The sequence below is a fragment of the Hippopotamus amphibius genome, chromosome 1, assembly GCF_030028045.1.
Source record: "Hippopotamus amphibius kiboko isolate mHipAmp2 chromosome 1, mHipAmp2.hap2, whole genome shotgun sequence".
Classification (NCBI taxonomy): Eukaryota; Metazoa; Chordata; class Mammalia; order Artiodactyla; family Hippopotamidae; genus Hippopotamus; species Hippopotamus amphibius.
In genome coordinates, this window is record NC_080186.1 from 195984551 (window position 1) to 196003272 (window position 18722).

Genomic DNA, 18722 nt, shown 5'->3' on the forward strand with positions numbered 1-18722 from the left:
AAAAGGCTGGTTAGAAGGCTGAAGGAACCTAAAATGCTTAAATTTGTAACAATGTCCTTTCCTATGCCCAGGCTCTTTGGAATAATAGCAGAAAGTAGGAGGGGTTCATTTTCACTTAGGAGCATTCATTTGCTGGAGTTGAAAATGAAGAATTTTTGGCATTCTTCTTTTTAGGTGACTCATCTAGAGTGGAAAAGAGTTGGTTTGCCAGATGAACTACAGTTGGAGTGGACATAGTTTTCCATTCCATAGTAGTCCTTTTTATTAGAAAGGAAAGGTCCTGGTTCAGCCCATTAATAAAAATAAAATTAAAAGCTACCTGAGTGGCATCAACATCTGAAGAAAGTCCAGAATTTAAAAATAATTTGAAGTCAGTTGTAGTAGTCATGAACAGATTCATCAGATTTTTGTGTTCAAGCCTAAATTTTATTCCAATCAATGGGCTTTGGAAAGGCCCTAGGAATTGCTCAAATGCATTACTTAGGATTGCCTGAGTCTGATCATATAATAAATTAGTGGGCTTGTCTCCCATTTGTCATTCTAGAAACCTTTCAGGACTTTCCCAATTAACAGTTTTCATCCAACGTTGGTCCTGGCCTTCACTGGCAAGTATATGAACTAGCTGATATGAGTCAGAGAAACTGGGTTGATTAGTTTGAATGACTGTATTAAATTCCTTAGCAAATATGTAGGGTCTTCAATTACTTTACGAGGATCTTTGATTATGGCTCACAGTTCAGCTTTAGTTCCGGGCACAGAGGAAATTAAAGGTTTAGCTTCTGGATCCCCAGAAGGCTTAATTTAAAGGGATAGGTTATGACAAATTTAGAGGAAAAGATATTTGGGTAAAGTTTCAGAAAAAAAGGGGAAGTTCAGCAAGATCATTTGTATGGATGACCTGTGGGTATAGAGGAGGCATAGGTAGTGTAAAAGGGAAAGAAGAAGATGGTACCACAGGTGGAGTCTAACCACAAGGAGCCATGGGAGAGAGATAAGATGGCACCAGAGGTGGAGCTTGAGACAAAGAATACAAGGAAGAAGAGTCTGAGTCTTCAAGAGTCATTTTATCTTTCTTTAATAGATTGTTTGCCTCTGTGGGTCTTAAAATCTTATTTTTCAAAGAGACAATTTTAGACTCCTGATAACTTTTGCAAGCCTCAAAATACCAATCAAATTAGGCATACCAGTCCACTCTGGAAAGTTTTGAGTTATTTAATACAATTCAGCATTAAGGAAATTAAGTTTGGGGATTTCAAAAGTTCCTCATAATGACCGATGATATTGCAAATTTGTTTTGGTCAGGTTGGTCCATTTTGTTATAAATGCATATGAAGAAGGACAGTGGTTTTTAAACTTAAAATAGGCTATGTTGCAGGTGCCCTCAAAAATTTAAATAACTGGGATCCCATTTCTCAGAGGTTTTTCTCTAGAGTAAAGAACAATTTTCAAACAGCTCAAATAGCTCAACTCAAGAAGCTTGCAAGCTAGCCAATTCTAAGGAAATAGCCTAGCCAAGTTTCAGCCAGTTTACAGAAAACAGCCCCTATTCCAAAGGATTACTATGTGGTTTTGAACTGTAAACAGCTTCAATTTTCTCATTGATTGAAATGATAATAAATAAATATTATAAATGTCATCTTAAGAATAAATTTATACTAATCGCCATGTTAATATTTTTACTTATTGAGATTCTATATAAGATTTTGTCTAAAAAACGTGCTCATTTGCTAACAACATTTAAAATCACTATTCTGAGTTATTAATCAAAAGTGAAACTGAAAAAGAGAGGTAGCACTGACAGAGGGTTAGGAATTCTAAGATAAATCTAATTTTAGACATTTAGGGTTTGATGCAATGACATTAACCTACTCTGTAGAATGTATTTGTAGGTTATCATTGTAGTTTTCCAAGAAAAGTAAATGTGGAAAAGGTCACCAAAGAAGTTAAAAAGGAAGGAGAATAAAAAGAGCTAAGTTTAAGTCTTGAAGACATCTCACAGCTGAGAGAAATCCATAGAGGAGAAATTGCATAGTCTATATTGAAAGATTTACCTCACAAAAATCCAGTTTGAAGTACATAGAGTACATTTGCATTCATGCTGTAAAGCAAATATTGTTATTCCAATTATACCCTAGTTTGAAATCCCTAGTTAAATGTATCAGTGATTCTCTTTCCATTGGGAGGTGGATTCTATTTTTCTCCCCCTTGAATATGGCCTTGGGTCTTGCTTTGATTAATAGAATGTGTCAGAAATGACACATCTGTGCTGTGCAACTTCTGAGCCAATCAATAGACCTTGTACTCTCTTGTAATGTAGGTATCACATATTAGGAAGCTCAGCCTGATCTAGTCTCCTTGAGGGTAAAAGACACCTAGAGAGAGGCCCAGATATTCTAAATGTTGCAGATGAACCCAGCTCCAGCCAAGTTCTCAGCTAGATATAGCAGCATGAAGGAACACAGTTGAAAACAGTGCAGGAATTACCCACTCAGACCAAGGATTTGTGAAAAATAACACACTGCTGTTTTAAGCTACTGCATTAGGGGAGGTTTCTTATGTAGCAAAGTGTAGCATCAACTAAATTTTCTAGAAGAAAGAATTCAGGGTTTGGAGATAAAGAATCAATTTAAAGCAACAATTTGAGGAGAATTTTCTAGCTGGGTGTTTTTTGATCCAGTTATTTCATCTTTCTAGTTCCCTATTTCTTATTTGGTTAAAAAACACTTAAAGACACATAATTCCCAAGTTTGTGTGTGTGTGTCTGTGTGTATTTATTGTTGTTGTTGTTTCTGTGTCTGTTTCTAAACTATAGTTCAGTAAATCCCTTAGAATTTGTTGCCAGCATTTCATTTCCTTTGTTTAGCATTGTGTGTAGTTGAATGTAAACAATGAGTGGATTACTGAAAATATGGCCCCAAATGCTTTACTTAAAAATATTTTAAAATGATTGAAACAAGTTTTATGAGAGGTTATCCATTTCAATACTAAGTTATAATATCATTCACATTAATGTTAAACGGAATAGAATCTGAGACTTAAATAATAAGTGAAACTAATGTATCTCTATGACACTGGAAGCCACAAACTAAAACCAGGAACACTGAGTGAATAGATGAAAGCTGTATAAGTAAGTAAATAAATAAGATACATCATCTATTTGCATTTGTTAAATAATGTCATATACATGTGATAAGAATTCTTTGCCACAGACTTCTGGGTGTGGCATTTTATTCATTGATTGCTGGCATGATAATCAATCATCTTTTGACATGTGTGACAAGTCAAATAAGGAAGAACAAAGTACTTGCCAAAATACTTAAATTATTCAAGTATAAGGAGTTTTGCTCACGAAGAGATGACACCAGAAACCCTTAATGTTGTCAATTTGAAAAATTATATGTCAATCATAAACTTTGATTTTCCTGCCTGTATTCATTACAATGTTTGGTATGTAATTTCATTTGTATGGCAAAAATCCTTCTTTCATTTACAGATATATTGTATAATACACATGGTACATTTAAAATTTTCACTTTTATTAGAATTTTCACTTGAAAGTTCAGGGCATAAAGGAATTTAGAGTAATGACTAGTGCAGTTGTGTGGAGTTGAGATACACAATTATTATTAGTCTCCTTGAACTGCTTATGTATGACTTATATACTATGGAAAAATTAACTAAATTAGGGTCTGTTATGTTTTATGATATTACTTGATGTATTTGAAGGCAGTAGCTATTTCAAAATTATAGTTGTCAATTAATGCCAAAGAATGAAGAATGAAAATAATTTTTGAAAAATACATGCAAAGAATTTTTGTTAAAAATAATTTAGATTGATAGTGGATCATTAAATAAAAGTATTTAGTCTCATAAAAACTCAGTGTTGTTTATAAAAATTGCTTAGCCCTAATTTTTTAAAAAAATTGTCACTTCATAAATGTTTTACAGCAATATTTACCTATATCTAAGTGTGATTAGATTAAAATAACATGAATTTTCATGCAGTCATTTGGGTTACTTTCTTAAGTTTATTTCTAAAAAATAAAGAATGTAAGAGAGTTATTATAGTCCATTAATTTTCTTTAAGGCATATCTAATATTCTGGACTGCTATGAGAATGGCACTGTGTTTATTTTTGTACTAATTTAATTCATGTAGTCATATCAAAATGTCTTTATTGGAAAACCACTATTTCTATAGAACAATAGCTATATGTTTCTCTCACTTTAGAAAATTTTGCTAGACGATAATTCACTGTGTAAGATGTTTCAGATGCTTTTTTCAAGTTGACATACCAAAGTACTTTAATCAGTTTAGTTAATAGTTTACATTCTTAATATCAATGAGATTGTAGTTATTCAATGATGGGAACTGTACTCCACATCACACATATATTTAATACATTGTTTAATCAGTCATTAGAACCTCATGTTGTAGAATGAGTATGAGATGAGAAAAATCCCTCCCAAGCACTGTGAGCATTCATGGAGTGTAATGCCAAAGCTCTGAAGGCCGAGACAGGGCAATGGAGAGGAGAAAGATCTCCTGAGGTGCAGAAAGTGGAGATTCAGACAGCTTATATACAGGTTTTAGTGCAGAGAGGGATCCTCAAGGTTTGAATGCAAAGAGCTGGGTATTAGTATTTAATTAATTGGAAACAAGATTACTTTATGAAGAATACTATTCAAGGTAACTAAGAATGATATATATGGTAACTATGTATGATATATTTGATGCTAATTAAAATGCAAATATACATGTTTGAATAAGGGGAGTTGAATAGCAAACTTGTTGCAGAACTTGATCCCATGAGAAACCAAGCACCACACTCAGAGAGCTGGAGAACTCAGGTTTATTGAGCCTGCGGCACCAGACGAGCTAATGCTCCAAAATTCTGGGCACCGTTTCGGGCCAGTTTTCTCCTTTATATAGATTAAGACATATAGCTACAGTTGATACTAACTGGTTACACAGTTTCTATAAATTACAGGTGGTTACAGAACGCGGGGTTGCTAAGGGTTACAGGAGGCAGGAGTTGCTAGGGGTTACAGGACGCGGGAGTTCAGACAAAGGCGAGCAGAGGCAGGAAGATTACATTTTATACTTATATCAATCATTCCTATGCAATTATTAACAGGCAGGGTTCACATTAGCAGGCCTCAAACTGTAGATTTCAAATCTTCCTCATCAAACTGAATCTGAGGTTAGAAGATCCCAGTCTGGCTCGCCTAAGGACTATTTGGCCACTGGATAATCAGTTATTCTTTTTAGACCTAAGTTTCTGTGTCTAAAATGAGAGATTTGGACTTAGTGATCTCTTTCAACCTTAAAATTCTGTGATTCTTCGTTGACCTATATCTCTTACCTTAAGTTCATATTTAATAGAGCAATTAAATGATAAATCCTTATTGTTCCATGGAGTTAAATTAAGATAAAGATATAATAGTAATAAAACTATTATTATTATTTCTTGAGCATCCACAACATGCTCCTAAAAAATAGTTATGTGCTTCTTTCTTACTTATACGATGTATTATTTGGGCATCAAACTACAAAGTTTATTTTAAAAAGAAGAAATATAAAATACAAAAGCACTTGATTCATCTTTGATATTATGAGTTATTAGCAATGAAAAGAAGTAGGCACTATTGGAACTGGTAGCAATGAATTAGAATGCAGAGCAGAAGATAACTGTATATCACTTGGAAAATTATAGAGATTTTAAAATTCTTATTTATGAGTCCTTGAACTTGATAATGAACTCTTTGTATAAGATAGATCCCAAAGTAAAAAAGTTATGTCATCCTTTAAGTATTTGCTCATATATGAGATTAAAAAGCATCTTCTAAAGTACAGAAAGTTGAGAGGCTTATCTTAGTGTTTATTGTTGGTGCTCCACAGATATTTATTGAATCAGTTAATGTAAAGAACTACATTGTTACTTGGTTAAACAGTAGAGTTCTAGTATTCCTGGTAATGATCAAGAAGAGCCATGAAAAGAAGATTTAGAGTTTGTTTTTTTTGCTTTTAATAGGGGAGTTTCTAAAGGAACATACATTAAAATTTAACTGAGGTTGGAGAGGAAGAAATATGAGACCCCATAGAGTAAGATGAAGAAGATGCCAAGGAAAATTATGGGTCTCTTGCATCCATCGGGAATGTGATTTTATTAACAATTCATTTTGTAGAATGAATGTAAGAAATGTGAACTTAAGATCTAAAAAGATATATTTATTAATTTATTTTTGCCCATTTCCTAAAATCTCTTTTGAAAAAATTTCTATTATCATCAATAAAGTAGTCTCCTATATCACAATAAAAATTTATATAAGATACAAATACAGAAATGTGAAGAGGATATAAATGCAGAAGAGAACAGAATTTATTAAATCATTTGCACCATTTAATATAATCAGAGGAAATATCTAGGCCAAGTTTTTGAGGATGAATAGGAACTCATAAGATGAATAATAGTAAGTGGTATTTTAGCACATAAATATCCATGAAGATATGAAATAAAATAGTATACTTGACTAACTACTAGTAGTTTTAGTTATAATGTGATGTCCAAAGATCAGGAAGAAACAAGAGAGGAGGAAAAGAGACAATTTAAGAAGCCAGTGCAGTAGTCCAGGCAAAAATTGAAGAGGACCAGATCTAAATTAATGGCAGAGAATTGGAGAGACAAAGTAGATTCAAGGGGTACTTAGGAAACAAGATATTTGGGTGCAGATGCAGAGAATGGACTGGAGGACACGGGGTTGGGGGGCGGGGGCGAAGGGGAAGCTGGGATGAAGTGAGAGAGTAGCATAGACACATATATACTACCAACTGTAAAATAGATAGCTAGTGGGAAGTTGCTGTATAACAAAGCGAGATCAACTCAATGATGGGTGATGCCTTAGAGGACCGGGACGGGGAGGGTAGGGGGGAGTCGCGGGAGGGAGGGGATATGGGGAAATGTGTATAAAAACAGCTGATTCACTTTGATGTAACTCATAAGCTGGTACAAGAGTGTAAAGCAATTATATTCCAATAAAGAGCTTAAAAAAAAAAAGTTGAAAATTTCTAAAAAGTAAAAAAAAAAATCTTTAGCGTATGGTGATTATTGGGAAGTAGAGGATATTTTAACCACTTTGTATTTTGTCCCTTATTGATCTTTAAATAAATATGATGGGAGGAATTATTAGGTCAAAAAATGCCCTAAAGTGTTTACATGTGGCTATTACATTTATATGCTCACCATTTAAACACCTAGATAATTAATTAAATCTTTTACTTTCATCCAGATATTTTGTTAATGACTAGACAGAGAGAAGTACTTCCCATGTGCTGCAGCTAAGACCCAATGCAGCCAAGTAAATAAATAAATATTAAAAAAAATTACGGTGTGATATATTTTATAAATTATAGCAATAAAAAAGAAAACATTAAATATAATCAGTGTGGATTTATTTAAATTCTAATGTCAGTTAGATGGCTTGGAACAACGTTTATTTTTTAGCTGTGCCACGTGGCATGTGGGATCTTAGTTCCCCAACCAGGGATTGAACCAACTAAGATCCCAACAGGAAGTGGAAAGTGGAAGTGCAGCGGAGTCTTAACCACTGGACTGCCAGGGAAGTCCCAACATTTTTATGATATGCAAAACTTTCTAAATCCTCCTCACTGTTTTGAGAACATACTTCAAAAGTACCCACAAACATCTTTGCTTTTAGTAAATCAACATACAAGGATAAAGTAGTAATTCCTTTGTATCAGAATAGAGGTATATTTTAGCTCCTTTTGTCATAAAAGCAAAGCTACAGCATCTTTTCTTTCTTTGATATATGCATCTTTTAAAATATTTCCATCTGTGTCCTCTTCCACAATATAGCTAATTAAATTTGTGTTTTCTTACACACCGTAAATGCAGCCGTAATGTCCTGGTTACTAAAAATGACTGAAGTAATATAATTCTTGTTAGAACTTGTTTGATTACAGACTTGCCTGCTACAATCAGGCAACAGCAATTCCTTCTTGAAAAAAAGAGGAATAAAACCTCTTTCAAAATATTTCATTGCTTAGTAATGATCTTTGCTGGGCACAGTCCTAATACTTGTTGTGTTGCTAAAAAAAAAAAAAAAAAAGAGAACAGGAAATCATAGTTTAGTAATATAAGGAATGTTTATATGAAGATATTCATGTTATTTAGCTTCCTCCTAAAATACAACCAGTATCAAGTAATATTTATGAACCTGGGATTTTATACACATATACACACTTTTTTTGTGTGTTTACATATATATGTGTGTCTATAATTATTGGATATAATCAACAGATGTATTTAATGGCTATATTTGGTTGCTTAACCAACAACCATAAAATCTAGTGGTTTAAACAACACTTTTTTTTTTAGCTTCTGATTCTGTGCATCATCAGTTTGGATTGGATTCAGCAAGAAAGTTCACATGATGGTTTAACTTGGGACTTCTCATACATCTGCAATCAACTGCTGGTCTAGTGGGCAGCTCTGCTTCTAAGGTTTGACTGACTAGTGGCTGGGGTAATGGCAACAAGTGGGTTTATGGATGTCTTATCATCCAATGGCTAGTCCAGTTTTGTTTCCATGATGGTGACAAATTTTAATAATGGAGAGAAAGCAAGCCCCAGTGCTTAATTACTATTCAAGCCTCAGCTTATGACACATTTGCTACTGTCTCACATTGGCCAGAGCAAGTCACATGGCCAAGTACAAGGTCAGTGCAGGGTAGAATTTTGCAAGGGGGAGGGATACAGGGTCATGGAGACAAGGACAAATTAGTGGCAATTATTGCACCAGTATACCACAACATGGTACTCTGAGGATATGCCTGAGTGTGTCTATCTACTTTATCTATCTATCTATCTATCTATCTATCTATCTATCTATCTATCATCTATCTGTCTATCTTTCTATCTATTAACCAGTAGAATAAATGACTAAACTCAGCTCCTACATTTAATGTTACAACCACTGACCCATGACTGGCCATTTCACTGAAGCTAAGGGTGTGATTTGAAAGAAATGATATGACCAGAACAGTGTTGTAGCATATGACTTCTTTAGCTAGTATTTTATATGTTCTAAACTCTTCCTTCCTAATTACTAATGTATCTACTTGTTTTTAATCTGGAAACATACATGTTTTTGCTGACTGTAGTGGCAAACATACCCTGAGGTGGCCGCTGATGATTCCCACTTTGAGTATTCATGCCTTGTGTAATCCCTTTACCTGTGACTTGCTTTTAATGTGTAGGCTCTAGGAAAAGGATGCCGTCCCTCTGATTACATTACATTTTATAAGACTGTATTGCTAGCAGTCTTGTTCCCACTCTAATGCTGCCCTTGAATATGTAAACTGTCCAAGAAAAAGGGCCACGTGGCAGGGAACTATGGGTGACCTCTTTCTTAGAGCCTCTAGCTGACAGCCAGCAAGAATCCAGGGCCAGCAGTTTTGAAGTTAATTCATCCCTACTCAAGTCTCCAGATGAAAATAAAGCCCAGGTGGACACCTTGAGTGTCTGTGAGTGACCCTGTCACAGGATCCAGTCAAGCTATGTCTGGACAAAGAAACTATAAGATTATAAAAGTGTGTTGTTTTAAACCATTAAGGTTTTGGTAATTTGTCATACAGCAATAGAAGACTAATACACAGGCAAATACCTACTTCAGTTAACATCCACATATCCACATTTGACCTTGTTTTTGACCTTGTTTTTCTTTAACGCTAATTTTTACACAGTTTCAAAAAACGCAATAGCTAAATGTAAATGTATAAATTTCTTGCATTATACATTTCCCAGACTCTGTCAACATATCGTAATGCACTATACTTCAGATCAAGGCAAAAAGTCCTGTTTAATTAGCTTTGGGAATAGAAGACTTAATCGAAACAATTTGAAAATTATTGTTTTCTCACTGTTTGGCTCTTAGCCCTGGCATGACATATGTGGTTACAACCTAATTTCTTCCAAAATAGTAGGAAATAACTACTTTCATTTTTATTGTATAAAGTAATGTGAATTTACAATGGCTAATCTTCAAGTTAATTATGTATTTAACCTGACACCATTTTAAATATATGTAAAGTTCTTCATGTTTCATGTCAAAAATATGTGTTTTCTTCAACTGTCCAAGGGTGAATTCAGTGAAACAAAGAACTAGAGCCTGTTTTTGCTATTTGTAGGCCATAGGAAAAGAAAAAATTAATACTAAGAGCTTGTATTTTGAGGTTCCTTACAGGGAAATATTTGATCATTTTAACTTATAAAAGTATATTGATTATAAGTAACAAGTTTTATCTTTTTCTGTTGCACAATTATTTTAATAAAAAGCTGTTCCTAACATATTTTATTTTCATCTTCTGTAAGTATGGGCACTTTGCTCATTTTTATGTTCTGTGAAATGAATATCAGATGGTAAAAGATCATTTTGATTTGATTTTGACATTAAAGCATTCTGTACCCCTAAAATTAGTGCTATGGTTGGTACTGTTAATGAATTAGAAGCCCAGTGGAATTGCAAGGGAAATAATTGGCAGGAAAAGGCAACAGTATTTTTAGGATTAATATTGCAAGTACTTCCAGTTATTTTCCCTTTAAAAGTTTTCTTTCTTTTTTCTTTCTTTTTTTTTTTTAACTTTCTTTCCAAAGTTAACGTCTATTTGAAACAGAAGTTTCAAAATCAAGTCCTGTTTTGCCATATAGCAGAGTAGCAGAGGCAAAAAGATTTCTGTTGTCTTTCAGAGTTATTCTGAGGAGAAAGAAAGCATGAGTGAATACAGGAAGAGAAAAGTGCAGGTGATGACAGCCTTAGAACTATGTGAGTAAGATGCAAGATTTTATTTTTATTTTATTTTTTTCTCAGTAGCCATCCATTTTATTTTGTTAGGTTATACAACATGATGTTTTTCTTTTAAAGGTGTACAACATGATGGCTTAATATTTTGTTTATGTTGTGAAACAAATACTACATTTGAGTTAATTGATATACCCATCACTTCACATAGTATCACATTTTTGTGAGTGGTGAGAACACAAGATATATTATCTTTGCAAATTTCATGTATAAAATACAGTATTATTAACTATAATCTCTATGCTGTAGATTAGATGCCCAGAACTTAGTTCATTTTATAACTGAAAGTTTATACACTTTGACCAACATTTTCCCATTTTCCCCACCTACCAGGCCTGGAACCCAGTGTTCTACTCTCTCATTCTAATACTTCAACTTTTAAATTTATGTTAATTATTTAATTACTTATTTTTAATAGAAGTATTCTTTAAGTTCTACAGTGCTTTACAGAGTTCAACTTTTTAGGTAATGCAAATAAGTGAGATCATACAATATTTGTCTTTCTGTGTCTGGCTTATTTCATTTCACATTATGTACTCCAGGTTCAACCTTGTTGTCACAAATGGAAGGAGTTCCTTCTTATTTATGGCTTAATATTGTTTAATTATATATTATGCATAAAATATAATATATACAATATACAATGAATATATAACATATACACATATTGTATATATACAATATTTTCTTTATCCATTTATGTGTTAGTGGGCACTTAGCTTGTTTTCATATTTTGGCTATTGTGACATCCTGCAGTGAACATGTGATTACAAATATTTCCTTGAGATATTGATGTCATTTCCTCTGGATAATCCAGAAGTGTAATTTCTGGATAATATAATAGTTCTAATTTTTAGTTTTTGAACATCCTCCACACTGCTTTTATATTCCCACAAACAGTACAAGGATTCCCTTTTTCCATACACTTGCTAACACTTGCTGTCTCTTGTCTTTTTAATACTACCTATCCTAATAGATGTGAGGTGATTTTGATTGTGGTTTTGATTTGCATTTCCTAGATGATTAATGATGTTGAGCACCTTTTCATGCACCTGTTGTCCATCTGTATGTCTTCTTTGGAAAAATGTCTGTTCAGGTCTGCTGCCCATTTTCAATCAGGTTATTTGTTTTCTTGCTATTGAGTTATATGAGTTCCTTAAATATTTTGGATATTAACCTCATAAATATTTGACTTGCAAGTATTTCCTCTCATTCTATCGGTTTTCTTTTCATTTTATTGATTATTTCCTTTGCTATATGGAAACTTTTTGGTTTGCTGTAGTCCAAGTTATTTACTTTTGCTTTTGTTACCTGTGCTTTTGGTGTCATATCCAAAAATCATTTCCAAGACCAATATAAATGAGGTTTTTCCCTATTTTTTTCCAAGGAGTCTTAGGATTTTGGGTCTTACATTTAAGTTTTTAATCCATTTCAAAGGAAATTTTATATATGGTATAAAATAGAGTCCAAATTCATTCTTTTGCAATGTAGTTATCCAATTTACCAACAGGATTTATTGAAGAGACACTATCCTTTCTGTGTCTTTCTTGGTGACCTTGTCAAAGATTATTTGAATATAAATGTGTCGGTTTATTTCTGGACTCTCTATTTTGTTCCACTGGTCTATGTGTTTGTTTTTATGCTAGTACCATAGTGTTTTGATTAATATAGCTTTGTAATATATTTTGAAACCAGAAAGTTTAATTGCTCCAGCTTTGTTTTTCTTTCTCAAGATTGCTTTGGCTGTGTGTAGTCCATTTGGCAATTTGTGGTTTCCTAAAAGTTTTGTGGTATTATTCCTATTTCTATGAAAAATGTCATTGAAAATTTGACAGGGATTGCACTGAATCTGTAGATCACTTTGCATAGTATGGCAAGTTTAAAAGTATTAATTCTTGCAAACCACAAACATAGGCTATTTTTCCATTTATGTCTTCCTCATTTTATTTGTGTCTGCCTCAGTTTATTTCATCAGTGTCTGATAGTTTTCAGTGTGCAGATCTTTTATCTCCTTGGTTTAATCTACTCCTAAGTGTTTCATTCTTTTTCATACTATCGTAAATGAGATTGTTTTCTTAATTTCATTTCAGATAGTTTGTTGTTTGTATATAGAAATGCACCTGACATTTATATATTAATTTTGTATCCTATAACATTACTGGATTTATTTATTAGTTCTCAAAGTTTTTTAATGAAGTCTTTAGGGTTTTCTCTATATATAGATCTCTTTGTAGATCATGGCATCTACAAAGAGAGACAGTTTAACTTCTTTTGTGATATAGATACCAATTATTCATTTTTCTTTCTTAATTTATGAATAGAAATTATTAATAGAGACAAAGTTGAAAATTATAGAAGTTGTAAAAATGGGCACTCTTGTCTTGTTCCTGATCTTAGAGAAAAAGTTTTCAGCTTTTCACTATTGAATGTGATGTTAGCTGTCATATGATGTTCTTGTCATATGTGGACTTTATTATGTTTACATTCACTTCATCTATACCTAGTTTGTTAGAGAGTTTTTGTCAGAAAAGGATGTTGAATTTTTTTGAATACTTTTTCTATCTATTGAGATGATCATATGGTTTTTATCCTTCTTTCTGTTAATATGTTGCATCACATTTATTGATCTGCATATGTTAAACTATCTTATTATTGTTGCATTCCAGTGATAAATCCTACTTTATCATGGTGTATGATTCTTTTAATGTCTGTTGAATAAGGTTGGCTTGTATTAGGAATATTAGCCTGTAATTTTCTTTTCTAATGTTGTATTTTTCTCCCTTTGTTATCAAAATGATGCTGATCTCATAAAATAAGTTTGGAATTGTTCCCTGTCTTCAATTTTTTGGAAGAATCTGAGAAGAAATGTCATTAACTCATTTTTAAATGTTTGGTGGAATTCTTCTGTGAAGCCAGCTGGTTCTGGGCTTTTCTTTGTTAGAAGTTTTTGTTTACTGCTTCAGTCTCCTTACTTGTTATTAGTGTGCCCTAATTTTCTGTCTCTTCATGATTCAGTCTTGATAGGTTGTATGTTTCTAGGAATTTATCCATTTCTTATCAGTTATCCAATTTGTTGGTGTATAATAGTTCATAATAATCTGTTATGATCCTTTCTGTTTTTGTTGTAACGGTTATAATGTCTCTTCTTTCATTTATGATTTAGAGTTCCTTCTCTTTTTTTCTTAATCTAGCTAAAAGTTTGTCAGTTTGGTTTATCTTTTAAAACATTATCTTTTAGTTTTATTGATCTTTTCTACTGTCTCTCTAATTTCTATTTCATTTTTTTCTCTATTCTTTAGTATTTATTTTCCTATACTAATTTTGGGCTGAATTTGTTTTTCTTTTTATATTTCCTTGAGGTATAATATTAGATTGTTTTTGAGTCTTTCTTTTTTTTTTTTTAATCTAGGTGATTATTGCCATAAACTTCCCTCTTAGAACTGCTTTTGCTGCATCCCATGAGTTTTAGTATGTTATTTCCATTTTTGTTTGTCTCAAGATACCTTTTGATTTCTCTTTTTTTAATTTTCGTTGTTCAGAATTGTGTTAATTTCCACGTATATATAAATTTTCCATTTTCTCTCCAGTTATTGATTTCTAATTTCATACCATTGTGGAAGGAAAGAATAATTGGTATGATTTCCATCTTTTAAAAATTGTTAAGACTTGTTTAGTGGCCTAACATATGATTTATGCTGGAGAGTGTTCCATGTGTTTTTGAGAAGAATGAGTTTTCTAATTCTGTTGGGTGGATTGTTCTGTATATCTCTATTAGGTTCATATATTCTATAGTGTTATTCATCTCTGTAGTTTACTAATTTTTTGTCTGAGTGATTCAGACATTGATGAAAGAGTGATAATAAAGTCCTGTTGTATTATTTTATTGCTGTCTATTTCTTCAGTTCTATTAATGTTTGCTTTGTATATTTAAGTGCTCCAATGTTGAGTGCCTATATATTTACAATTACTGTATCCTATTGATGAATTGACCCATCTGTCATTGAATATAGACTCTTTTTTGTTTCTTGTGACTGATTTTGACAGAAAATCTATTTTGTCTGCTAAAAATATTGCCTCCCTACTCTATTTTGGTTGCAATTAGCAAAATATCTTTTACCTTCCCTTCTTTTTCAGCCTATGTGTGTTCTTAAAGTTAAAGTCACTTGTAGGTAGCATATTGTTAGATCCTGTTTGTTTTGTCCATTCCACCACTCTGTGTCCTTAGATAGAAGAAATTAATCTATTTACATTTAGAGTAATTATTGGTAGATAAAGACTCCTATCGTCATTTTGTTAATTGTTTTCTAGCTGTTTTGTCATTCCTTTATTTCTTGCTTCCTCTCTTAGCATATTTCTTTATGATTTGCTGATTTTTTTTTTGTAGTGGCATACTTTGATTTCTTTCTCTTTCATGTGTCTACTAGAGGTTTCTTCTTTGTGGTTACCATAAGGTTTACATAAGACCTCTTATATTTATAACAGTCTGTTATAAGTTGATAATGCCTTAAGTTGCATAAAATAAAAAAAATCTATACATTTGCTATCCCCTGCACATCTTTTATTCTCTTCATGTCACATTTTAGATCTTTTTATATTTTGTATCCATTAGCAAATTAATATAGCCATATTTGTTTTTAATACTTTTGTCTGTTAACTTTTATGATAAAGTGATGAATATACCACCATGACATTACTAGAGTATTCAAGATTTGACAATATATTTACTTTGAGTTTTAAAATTTCATATGTTTTCATGTTGTTACTTTAATGTCCTTTTATTTAAACTTGAAGAACTTCCTTTGGGATTTCTTGTAAGAAGGGTCTAGTGATGATGAACTCCCTCAGCTTTTGTTTTAGGGAATATTTCTGAAGGACATCTTTGCCTTTGCCAGATATTGTATTCTTGGTCATCAGTTTATTTTTCTCTGAGCACTTTGAATATATCATCTTACTCCCTCCTGTTCTATAAAGTTTCTGCTGAGAAATCTGCTGATTTCCTTGGGGTCATTGGGGCTCAGTCCTTGTATGTAATGAGTCTCTTTTCTCTTACTGGTTTCAAAATTCTTTTTTATTTCCTTTGACAATTTGATTATAATGTGTCTTGGCATAATCTTCTTTGAGTTATTCTTTCTTGGTCTTTGAGCTTCATGTATCAACATGTCTATATCCTTGTTAAGATTTGGGATGTTTTCAGCCATTATTTCTTTAAGTATTCTTTCTATTATTTTCTCTCTCTCTTCTAATTCTCAGATTTCCATAATGTGTATAAATTTGCCCTTTTGATAGTATTTCTTAGGTTTGGTTTCTTCACTCTTTCTTATTTTTTTCCCTATAAGTAGCTAATTTCAAATGGCTTGTCTTTGAGTTCATCTATTATTTCTTCTACAGGATTGAGTGTGCTTTTGAGGCTCTCTATTGCATTTTTCAGTTTGTTATTGCATTCTTAAGCTACAGAATTTCTGTTTGATTCTTTTTTATTGTTCTATTTCTTTATGAAATTTCTAATTTTTTTCATTCATTGTTTTCTTGCTTTTGTTTACTTATACCTCTGGATTATATGGCCTCTCTTTGAGCTTCTTAAGATGATTATTCTGAATTCTTTGTCAGGCAACTTGTAGATCTCCATTTCTTTGGGGTCGTTTACTGGAGTTTTATATGAGGATGAGTCAAAAATTACCCACACTCTGGCTGTAGAATTTATTTTAATTAACTTTTAGAAAAGATAAATATATCATTTTGAGACATAATCTCCTTGCTTTTCAATACACTTTGTTCATCTCTCAACAAGCTTTCGTGTCCCCTCATTAAAAAATGTTTTAGGCTGAGCTGTAAGCCGGGACTGCACCACTGTCTTCACTTCTGATGAAGAAGTGAATCTTCATCTTTGTAGGGTTGTTTTCAGGGGACCAAACAGGTGAAAGAAAGTCCAGTGGGGCAAGATCAGGACTGTAGGGAGGATGCTTTAACACCTCAAAATGAAGTAATCCAAGACAGACTTAGATTTGGAAAAGTTTGTTCAAGTGGGTACCAAAACAACTCATGGAAGAGCATAAACAGAAGCACTTTGATATCTGCAAACAAAATTTGGAACGATAGTCTAAGGAAGGTGAAAGTTTCTTAAAAGAGAATCATTACTGGTGACAAGATATGGATTCATCACTATGAGCCTGAGAGTAAATGGCAGAGTATGGAATGGAAACATCCTCAATCACCGACCAAGAAAAGAGTTCAAAAGTCAACCATCAGCTGGAAAATTGACGCTTCCAGTTTTCTGGGATTCTCAAGGGCCAGTATTGGAACATTATCAGGAAAAAGGTTCAACAATCAACAGTGCTTATTACAGTGAGATGCTTATTGGAGAGCTGAAGCCTAACTTTGGATTATACGCAGAGGACTGCTATCCAAGGGCACTGTGATCTTGCATGACAAAGCACATCTGCACACTTCTGCCCATACTGTCAACAATCTGCAAAAACTTCATTTTAAGCTGTTAAAGCATCTTCCCTATAGTCCTGATCTTGCTCCATCAGACTTTCTCCTGTTTGCTCCCCTGAAAGCAGCCCTGTGAGGACAAAGATTCACTTCTGATAAAGAAGTGAAGACAGCAGTGCATTCGTGGCTCACAGCTCAGCCTAAAACATTTTTTTTAATGAGGGAATATGAAAGCTTGTTGACAGATGGACAAAGTGTATTGAAAATCAAGGAGCTTATGTCTCAGAATGATGTATTTGTCTTTTCTAAAAGTTAATTAAAATAAATTCTACAGCCAGAGTGAGGATAATTTTTGACTCACCCTTGTAATTTCCTTTATTGCTGTCATGTTTGCCTCATTCTTTGTGATCTGTGTAGCCTTGTGTTGATGTCTGTGTATTTAAAAGAGCAAACACCTCTTCTAGTCTTTACAGACTGCTTTTAGCAGGTAAGGTCTCCTGTTAGGGCCCTGGGCTGATGGTATTATACCTAGGATTACAGTTGAGCAGGATTGGAGTCAAGTCTCATGTTTGCTACTAGGTCCATGTTAGAGTCTGTGTTTGGAGGGTCTGTTACAAAGGTGTTGGGTAGACATGGATATTTGGGTGGACAAGGCTTCCAGTAGGGCAGAAACTAGTACAGATGCCCAGTTCAGGATCTGCAGATAATGGTCCTGTTACCAGGTGTGTGGATGAGTGTGGCTCCCTACACGTCTCTGGGATAGCTCCTGACAGGTCACTGGGGTCCCTGGGTTGATAGGATTGGCCCTGGACCATGGCTGAGAGGGACTGGAACCATCACAGGGTTGCTTCAGCATCTGCTGTAGAGACTGAGGTCAGTGGGTCTACCTCTGGGGGGCACAGATCAGCATGACTCCCAGTGGATCCCTGGGTAGGCAGGATTGCTGTCTGACTGCAGTTGTGAGGGTCTGTTAGAGGGCTACTTAAAGTTCCATTGTTTGGTGGGCTTACATCTGGGGTTCAGATGGCTATGTTTCCTGGAATGTCCCTGGGTGTGCAGGAGTATTCTCAGTCTGTCATTAAGAGGAGCCAAGTTACAGGGCTGCTTCAGCATTGGCAGTTGGACTGAGGTCAAGAGCCTGCTTCAGCATGGACAGGTATGTCTGCTGACTGGTCCCTGAATGAGTATGAGAGTATGACTGGTGGCCAAGAGTGGCTGGAGCCAGGCCTCAGGACACTTCAGGGTCTACCATTGAGACCAAGGTTGGAAGGTTTGGGCTGTTACCTGTGGCGTGGGTGAGTATGACTCTTGGAGGGCTCCTGGCAGATGGTGCTGGTGGCAGGACCAAGACCAAACAGGGCTATAACTGATTCTACAGGGGGATGCAGCTGTTTCTGGATCTGTATCTGGA

The 18722-nt window shown here is 33.9% G+C and overlaps 1 long non-coding RNA gene across 2 annotated transcripts in view; it reads left to right on the plus strand.

Annotated features, from left to right (window-relative positions):
- LOC130855228 (uncharacterized) overlaps positions 1-10842 on the plus strand; it is a 97762-nt gene extending 86920 nt beyond the window's left edge. The window contains exon 3 of one of the 2 annotated variants that reach the window (XR_009054259.1): positions 10768-10842. This is a non-coding gene — a long non-coding RNA (uncharacterized LOC130855228). Of the gene's footprint in view, positions 1-8398; positions 8612-10767 lie in introns of those variants that run through there. The other variant, XR_009054258.1, reaches the window with a different exon arrangement.
- The last annotated feature ends 7880 nt before the right edge of the window (positions 10843-18722 follow it).